The sequence below is a fragment of the Dipteris shenzhenensis genome, chromosome 10, assembly GCF_047967505.1.
Source record: "Dipteris shenzhenensis isolate YYH24624 ecotype China chromosome 10, Dip_SZ_1.0, whole genome shotgun sequence".
NCBI classification, from domain to species: Eukaryota; Viridiplantae; Streptophyta; class Polypodiopsida; order Gleicheniales; family Dipteridaceae; genus Dipteris; species Dipteris shenzhenensis.
In genome coordinates, this window is record NC_141605.1 from 4,819,228 (window position 1) to 4,825,877 (window position 6,650).

Genomic DNA, 6,650 nt, shown 5'->3' on the forward strand with positions numbered 1-6,650 from the left:
TCTGTAAGTGTAATTTAGATTTAATCCTTGTATTCTGAAATTAGCATAAATTGCAGCATAACCAACAATCAAAAGAAGGTTTGTTCTACATCCCCTAAAAACTCATGGTACTCCGCATATACAAAGTATGGTTGAGTTTAGAACTTGTTATACATGTTAGATAATTTTGCAAAATATCAAATTTGCCTAACTATCAACATTCACAAAATTTACTTTTGAGTCCATAAATTATAGTAAGTATGATTATCTAACTCCAAAAGCAATCTGAACATAGGTGTTATAGTTATTATTGAACTATGGGACATAAAAACTATGCAAAAAGTTGTTCTTATAAAAAAGTATGGCCATTTATCTAAAAGTTGAGAAAACAACTTGAAATTTCAATATAGCTAAACCTTAATAGGTAGAGGTCGAATCCATAATAATTCCTAGTGTTTTTCAACAAATACGCTATATGTGCAACGATCAAAACCCCAAAAGACCTTATCAATGTCTTCGGAATAGCAGACATTTCGACCAATTTTGTATTTTTCTTTTGGAAAAAAATATAAAATGTCTCATGTCTTGCGGAATTCAGCTCGAGATGATGAATACACGCAGAGATTCCTGTCTTACTTGTGACCCTACCCCGGCAGAACTATGCAGCCCCATCTTCGCTCAGTTGCGTGGCAGCGGGTTTTTCGTAGCACTCCGCCGCAAAGACGTGCAGCCCCTTCCCTCGAGGCTCCATGGGGGATTGAAGTGGAGGAATGCTCACGTTCAGGTAAGGTGTGTCTCCATCTTTACATTTAAGCACTGGGTTCTTTATTGTCAAAACCGAAATGTTTTGCAGGTAGCTCACGTTCAGACCACTTATGGGAGGAGTACTCCACAAATCCCTCCCAGTGGTGGGACATCCGAAAGAGCAAAGTAGGTGTGTCACAAATCTGAACAGAATGATTTGCAGTCTATTGGCTAGTCTGACTAGTGTAACAGACATACCCAAGATCTCCAGAATTTATGCATAAGAATACCAAGGAGTCGCTATGGATAGACGACTGGTACAATCCAGATTGGGTTATGGACATGCTAGAGAAAGAGGACTCCAGAAGCAAGGGATTGCACAAAGTCAAAGCATCCTTTGGTCAGGCCGGGTCAGACTCTGAGGACTATGACTTGGTGGAGTGTGACAAGGCCCCGAAGTAAAGGTCAACGCATCTAAAGCACATGAATTGCAAGAGAAGAGTGGCCCGGAGAAGTTTAGCTTAGAGGCACATCTACAGAACGGATGCCCCAGCTGCTTTCAATTGAGAACCTTACATCCATCTTGCATAATTGCAGGAAAAAAAAAAATCTAGCATACACCAAGCGTTTATATGCCCACATTTGCAAAAGCGGGCTGGAAGATAGTAGATTTTTTGGGAACTACCTGGTCCCCATGTTAGTGCAAGTTGGAAGCGTGTGTGATGCTCAGCAGGTTTTTAACAAGTTGGTTCAGCGGAATGTATATTCTTGGACTTCTCTTATCTTAGGTTATATTGAATGTGGGGAATCACAGCATGCCCTCAGCCTGTACCAGAAAATGCAAGAGGATTCTGTACATCCTAGCAAGTATACGTTCGTAGCCCTACTGAAGGCTTGTGCTAGGCTAAAAGATGCAGAAAGAGGCCGAGAAATACATGCTGAGGCTGCAAGAAAGGGGTTGGAAAGAGACCTTTTTGTTGGCAGCACGTTGGTGGATATGTATGCCAAATGTGGCTTGCTTGCAGAAGCTCGGGAAGCGTTTGAGAAACTGCCAGGTCGAAATGAGGTCTCGTGGACTGCACTAATTACAGGATATGCTGAACATGGTCTTGCTGCAGAAGCGCTGAGCTGTTTCCAACAGATGCAACTGGAGGACATCTCTCCAGATGCTGTCACTTTTGCTTGTAGCTTGAAAGCATGTAGTAGCATAGGAGCCATAGATAAGGGCCGAGAAATACATGCTGAGATTGCCAGAAAGGGGTTGGAAAGAGATCAACTCGTTGGCAACACCTTGGTGGACATGTATGCGAAGTGTGGCTTGGTTACAGAAGCACAGGAAGTGTTTGACAAGGTGCCAGTGCGAGATGTAGTGTCATGGACTACACTTATCTTGGGATATGCCGAACATGGTCTCGGTGAGGAAGGTTTGATTTCTTTCAAACGCATGCAATTGGATGGTGTCTCTCCAAATGCTGTGACTTTTCTTTGCAGCTTGAAAGCTTGTGGCAGCATAGGAGCCATTGACAAGGGCCGAGAAATACACACTGTGATTGCTATGGATGGGTTAGAAAGAGACCTTGTTGTTGGTAACTCCTTGGTGGATATGTATGCCAAATGTGGCTCACTTGCAGAAGCACAGGTAGTGTTTGACAAGCAGCAAGTCCGAGACATGGTCTCCTGGAATGCACTACTTGCAGGATATGCCCAGCTAGGAGAAAGTGAAATTGTTTTTCATATGCTTGAGAGAATGAGAGGAGAAGGCATAAAGCCAGGCAAGGTTACATTCTCAGTCGTTCTTACTGTATGCAGTTATACAGGTCTAGTGGATAAGGGCCTAAAGTTCTTTGAGGCGATGAGCAAAGACTATGGAGTCACTCCAACTGTTGAGCATTACACATGCCTTGTTGATCTCCTTGGCCGTGCAGGCCAATTAGATGAGGCACTAGTGATGGTGAAGAAGATGCCTTTTCATCCTGATCTTGTGGTTTGGCGTACCATGTTGGGTGCATGTAGAAAATGGGGTAATTTGGAGCTTGGAAGACTAGCCTTTGAACACGCAGTGCCACTGGGTGAAAAGAATGCTGCAGCTTATGTGTTGATGTCTAACATGTATGCAGATGCAGGAAGGGAAGAAAGTTGAGGCATTGAGATAACAAGAACAAGCCTGGAAGAAGCCAGGACTGAGTTTTTGGACTGACATGCATTCATTGGTGGTGGGAGATACACGACATTTTCAAAGCGAAAATATTTATGCAAAGCTGGAAGAACGTTCCCTGAATATGAGAAAAGAAAGGTATGTCCCAGATTTGCATTTTGCGTCACAAGAGATACTCATAACGATGAGACAGTGAGAAGCTGGCTATTGCATCTGCTCTAATCAATATACCCAAGGGGACAGCCATACATGTTGTGAAAGATCTTCAGGTTTGTAAAGTTGTCACGCAACCATTGCACTTATATCAAAGGTAGAGCAGCGAACTATTCTTGTCAGAGATGCAAACCGCCTCCTTCACATCTTCAAGGAGGGGCTATTGGTGATTCTAATGTACATACAGTAGTCATTGCTATCTTACTTGAAATGCTCGTTTTAAGAGTGTTTGAAAGATAGGTGAGGTGTACTCAAAGGGGCCGATGAATTGATCATGCTAGAGTTACACGGAGTTACCGTTATCAGATGGCAAATTGTTGCTAAAACAAGCTGGTCTGATTTTTGAATTTGGTGATGTGGCAACCCAGAAGTTTTTGTGATTTCTGTTAATTATAATTCATGATTTCCTGTTGATTCTTGCATTGTCGTAGAGCTCTCTCTCATGAGGTTAATTCCCTTTATCATTGTACTTTGGATTTTGCACATTATCAAACTTGTACCATATGATCACTAAAGTGAATCATGTAGTTATAAATGAATAATCACAATATTAACATGTGAGAACTAACAATACTAGCACAATAAAGTGATCCTACGAAACAAAAGTGCTAGGGACCTCCTTTAGATGTGCTCTTTTGATTTTTCTCTTGTAGAAAAGTTTCCTTTAGTTTGTATTGGAAAGGGCGAGAGGGTTGAATAGGAGGTGAAATAAAAAATTAAGAGTGGAGTGGGTATTACAGAATCCACTTGGACTGTGCCTTGATAAACCTCCCTCCTTTGCTCATTACTTGTCTGCTCCCCAAATTATCAGAAAATTTGTAATTTTCCAGCAAGATGTAGTTGTGTTGGGAACGAAGGAAACAACAAATTTCCATTGTTGATTACTTTTTCTATTAGAAAACAATGCTGTGCATTTACTGCTTGAATTTTCCCATGGGAATTGTGTTGATGATGTTGACTTAGTTTTCATGTTTACCTCACAATGTTCAGGATCCTATTGAGTTCTCCGTGTAGAGCTCATTCTCCTCTCCGATTTGCAAAAGGAAGCTCGTCATTCTGAGCTATGGCGAGTGAGATATGTTCGTTTTGTTTTTGGGAGGAATTCCGTTCATGAGAGACAGATTCTCTTTGCTTTGGTTGTGTGAGAGAGAGTTCTTTGAGTGATTTTCTCTCTGTTTATTTGAGTTGTACATCATGCTCCACCGACGAGCAGCGCCAGGCACGACAGATCCGATAGAGCCAGCCCTTTGACTTCGCCAACTACAAGCGCCTACAACCATCTACCTGGCCTCTTCAATACTCCTGTCTCTAGACAAGGCGGCAATGAGGGCGACCCGCTTCCAACGGCAATGAGCAAACGAACTCCTAGCTCCCACAAAGACGACCCTCTTGACCACAGGCAACACTTAAATGACACCATCCCTGTCTGCAACCACCCATGGTGCTCAAAGACCCACGGATGGCTCTTGCAGACTTAGCGTCTCTATGGATGGAATCCTCCGAGATGCCAACGGAATCCTAGTAGACTTTGTCAAGGCTCATCTCCAACAATTTTTGACACGTGGCATCCCTTTAGATAACCATACACAGAGGTGTGGTCAAGCTTCTACCACGTGGCACCTCAACCAAATCTGCCACGTGGACTGCCACGTAAGCCTTAGTTTGCCACATCCTCCTCCTCGGATCCTTGCCATGTCATCATCACTCTGACTATCATGTCAGCACAAGTTGACCCATGACTACCACATCATCAGTGATTGGCCACATCATCAGCTTGCCATGTCAGTAGTGCCACGTAGGCAATGCCACGACATCAACCATGTCATCAACCTTATTTGACACGTGTCACTTGCCACCCTAGTAGTGACACCTCAGTTGCCCAATCAGATGCCACATCAGCAGTGCCTCGTAAGCATTGAGTGCCACCTAGGCACACCTTTTCAAGTAGTATATGACCTCTCATGCCACATCACCCTTCATCTACCTCATTTATTTGATCACCCTCTTGGGATCAAAAATTGGCCATCCTTCTTCCGGGAGCCATAACTTTTGATCCAGGGGGAATTTCATAGTGATCCCAAAAGCAAAAATGATCGCCAGATCATGCTCTACGTGTCGAGCACCTCAAATTTTCCATTCGACATTTCTACAGGTCAGCATCATTGAATCCTCATCATCAGAACCACCTCCTGATCCAGTGCAGCATACCCAACACTTAAAATGAATCAAGATGAAATTCTTTTGCTGCATTTGATGCTTCAGCGTGTAGTCTAGCTATAGACTAGCACTGCTATAGAGGATATCCAACTCTACCAAGCCAAGTCCGCCATTGCCACATTACCCGATTAGCTCCTAGTGATGTTAGTCTCATTCGGTTCTATCATCGATGTACACATTCATACATCTGACACTAGTTCAGTTCTCCTAGCATTTGGTAGTTCATCACATAGTGTGACACTTGGCAGAGTCATCTTTCTCTTGGATTCAGGATTGTTGCATTCTTCTTGCACACACATGCCACCCATGTAAAGTCACACATTGTTGACTATTTTTAGCATTGGTTTCTGTACACGTACAGCAGCCTTGTACAACCTCTTGGTTATCCCCACACACACTTGTCATCCTCATTTTACAAGCTCAATCCCCACAGTGGCAGCTCTCATACAATGTTCTCATGGGTAGACGCTCTCACCATACACGGGTAAGCCTCTTGCATAGAGCACCAGACCACCTCCAACATGGAGTTTTTCACATCACGCCGTTGATGATACACCAGTCATGACTTTGGACGAGATTCGTGAGTGGAAAGAGAACCTTCTTTGACCATTTATTGCCACAAAGTATGTAACAATTTATGATGCAGACTCGAGCCTCATTGGCCTTGAGAGATCAAGTATAGAGGCTTCACATGTTAGCATGGATCAGCCCACACTTTCGATAAGCTCTCAACACGAGGCACATATCTCGGTAAGCCCTCAGCATGAGGCAGTCCCACTCACATCAACATAGTTTGATTCGCATGATGCACAACCATCACTCTCATGCCGACTCCATCTTTTGCCACAGATGCAGATACTAAGTAGGAGTTCACAAGTGATCATGTAGTGTTTCAGCAGGTAAGTCCTCAGTACGAGGCACTCACATCTCCAGCCACATGCAGAGATTTATGCCACAATGCATTCAGCTCCTTAGGTGATACCATTCTAGCATCCATCATTGATGCTTTCACCTTTAACACGGATTAGATCTTGGACATAGGTTCCACGAGTAGTATAGATCAGCACATCAGTCTTTAGGACATTCCAGCATCGGATCAATCATGTCGCGTTGCACCATTCTTGGATCTAGTTATCATCACCACCTCCTTCAATCCACAGATCATTTCTCAGCGTGAGGATATTTATGCATCAATGCAGTAGACATCATCAGGTTCACAGCCATAGCGCAATCTGGGGAGACTTAGTGTTTCAAAATGCACTTATGGCTATCGTATATAGTCCTTACTTAATGCAGATCACTGGTTGGATCCACGACTACAGATCTCAATCGCTACATCAGC

General features: G+C 43.3%; 1 pseudogene across 1 annotated transcript; it reads left to right on the plus strand.

Moving 5' to 3' along the window:
- The first annotated feature begins 540 nt into the window (after window positions 1-540).
- On the plus strand, window positions 541-3,442 carry LOC147897296 (pentatricopeptide repeat-containing protein At2g13600 pseudogene; annotated as a pseudogene). The gene is made up of 2 exons (XR_015541709.1): window positions 541-763; window positions 833-3,442. The product of XR_015541709.1 is annotated as a pentatricopeptide repeat-containing protein At2g13600 pseudogene (transcript).
- Window positions 3,443-6,650: the final 3,208 nt, after the last annotated feature.